This window comes from Antrostomus carolinensis, unplaced genomic scaffold, assembly GCF_000700745.2.
Source record: "Antrostomus carolinensis isolate BGI_N321 unplaced genomic scaffold, ASM70074v2 scaffold25352, whole genome shotgun sequence".
Taxonomy (NCBI): Eukaryota; Metazoa; Chordata; class Aves; order Caprimulgiformes; family Caprimulgidae; genus Antrostomus; species Antrostomus carolinensis.
In genome coordinates, this window is record NW_010297939.1 from 3,397 (window position 1) to 6,146 (window position 2,750).

A 2,750-nucleotide genomic window follows, 5' to 3' on the forward strand; every position below is an offset into this window, starting at 1 on the left:
CGTGCTCTAAAGGGCTGGGGGCAACAGGGTGTCTCTGCAAGAGCCACACCTGCATGTACAGCGTCACCTCTGCCTTTTTGGGGGTGTCTGTGGAGATGGGGGCAAAACAGGTCTCTGAAAATTGTTATGGGCCAAGTTACTGTCTTGGGGCTTCCCAAGCATCCTGCCCTATCGAAGTCATATTGACTCTTGTGCTAGAGCTCCTAGCTGCTAAATTGTGTAAATAGTCATTTGTAGGATGTTGGATCCTGTTGATGAATTTCCTGTTGTAATTTGTTTCCATATTTAAATGCAGTGTTAATAACAATGTGGTGTAATTTATAAATGTTGATGCTGGGGGAAAAAAAAAAACAACAACCAGCAACTGTAGTTTGTGTATTTTAAACTTTTTTTTTTGTACTAAAATATCTTTTCTGAAGATGTCTTTTAATAAAAATGAACCTGTAACTGTCCTGCCTGAATTATTTGCACAATGGTTTACTAGTAGAAGATGTGTGAGAACTCTGGATTCAGAAACTTCACTTGTTGGGAGTTTGACCTGAGTGCTACTGTTCCTTCTGGCCTCAGTTTTCAGCTGTAGCCTCAGGGAGTTCTGAGATAAATCCCTGCTCTAGCCCTCAGCAGTGGTTTTTAGTCTGTTGGAAGTTTATGAAATTCTAAATTTCTTTCCCCTCTGGAAATTAGGCCCTGGGGAAGCAAGTTCACAAGTGATGAGCTGACCTTTGTACCGGGGAGATTTTCCTTGTAGCTGCCTAGAAAACCCTGAGCCAACTCCTTGAACGAGAGCAGAGGCTGAGGTCTGAATTATCTGGATGGATTAAAGTCAGAGCTTGAGCAGGACAAGCCACAGTAAGTAGCAGCCTTTCACCTGCTCGTACCATACAGGAAGAGTCATCTCCAAAAGCATTTATTGCAACTTTTGTGGAATGGTTGCATGTGTAAGAATGAAATGAGCTGGGAATGGAGCCTTGAAGCTGATGGGGATAAACTCCAGCTGTGCTCATGATCCTGGACATGTGGCCTGATACTGGAGCTGGAGAAATAGCATGTGCTTCTTTAACTGGTCAAGGAAGGGGAACAAAAATTGCTCCTTGCAGAAGGAAGAGCCAAGAGACTGTTCTAGTCCCCTGGAGCAGCTGTGATGGTGTGCTCAACCCCCCCTCCCTTTATTTCCTGTGACCCCATTCGAGTGATAACCACCAGTGGTGACCATCATGGATGCCCTCTGGTTGTGATAGCTGCATCCGGCTCGGGGGAGATGGATAACAACACAATAGCCAAGGGCTATCTTGGGCAGCTTGCTCCAACAGCACAAGGCTTGTTGAGTGTAAACTGACCGAAATACAGCTGGTGTGCAAATATGACTGTAGGTCAATCATCTCACTCCATCAACAGTAGACAGCCCAGGGCCCATGGAGCTCTCCTGAAACAACAGCGGGCTGCACACCGGGATCTCCCCTGGAGCAGGGATGCCTCTCAGGGTTACTCCTTGAGGCTGAGAGATTCCTTGCCAGTAAGTGACTAAGAGTTGCTAAACTGTAAAATCTGAGCTAAGTGCTAGAAAGGATTGATTGCACATTTATAATCCTTTAGACATAAACCATTGACCAAGTCTGGGACTAGGATTGGATTCAGCCGCACCTGGACTCCTCTCTGAGAAGGAGTTTAGAAACCAAGGGTGTCCTTCCCAAACCTCATGACTCAACGGGAGGGTCTCCCTGACAGTTGTGTCTGACCCTGTCCTTTATGCAGTAAAGTGACTCTTGCCAGCAAATCCTGTTAAATGAATGTCGCATTAACCTTTGAACTGTGTTAATTCACTATTTGATATCAATAAATATATCGTTACATCTCTCTGATGAGTCAAGTGCGTAACTCACTCTGACTCTCTATCCGTCACAGCAGCTGGATAAATACCTGCTCTACCTAAACGTGGCCCCAGCTCCTGTGTCCATCCTTCCCTGGTGAAAAACCTGGAGTTAACGACAGCCCCAAGCACAATCGCACAAACAGCCCACGATACCCGGCTCTGCTCACTCCTGCACTCAGAAATACATTTTTAATGTTCCATTTGCTTAATTCAAATCTTGTTTAGTCCTTGGGTGCACCAGCAGATACTGGGGTGCTGTGTTCTAGTCTGGATGCTAAAGGGATTAGATTAAGGTGGTTTTTAAGCATCAAACAGAACCTGGTGAAGGAGCTGTGCTGTTATTTCTTCATTGGGATTTTTTTTTGGCAGATCTGGGGTTTGATCCCCCTGTAGTATATTTGATCTTCAGCACCTACAGGAGATGCTCGGAGGACAATGCTGGTACCAAACACCAGCTGGGGGATGGTTAATGCCCCACATCTTGCCTAGCCCAGGAACTATAGCTGCTGCTTTCTTCTGTACCCTGGTCTCACCCTGTTCTGCCGTGCAAGTCTCCATGTCCATCAGTGTCAATGCCACCCCATGTCCCCCAGATCATAGGTCCCACGTCGGAGCATGTGGCACCCCGGGGCCCTTGCAAGGTGTCTCTGAAGAAGAAGCTAGTCTTAGATTTCTCTGTTTTCATCTGAAATCCTCCAGCTCCTTCATTTTTAACAACTACTTGAACTGCAGCGTCTCCTAACATCTGGGAGGCCCATGAAGGATGGGGCAGCTCCCTCCAGTGACAGCAAGAGAAACGGCACCATGTGCTGCTGAAAGCACAAAAATCCTTTGGGTTATGGAATCCCAGACTCCCAGAATGGTGGGGGCTGGAAGTGAC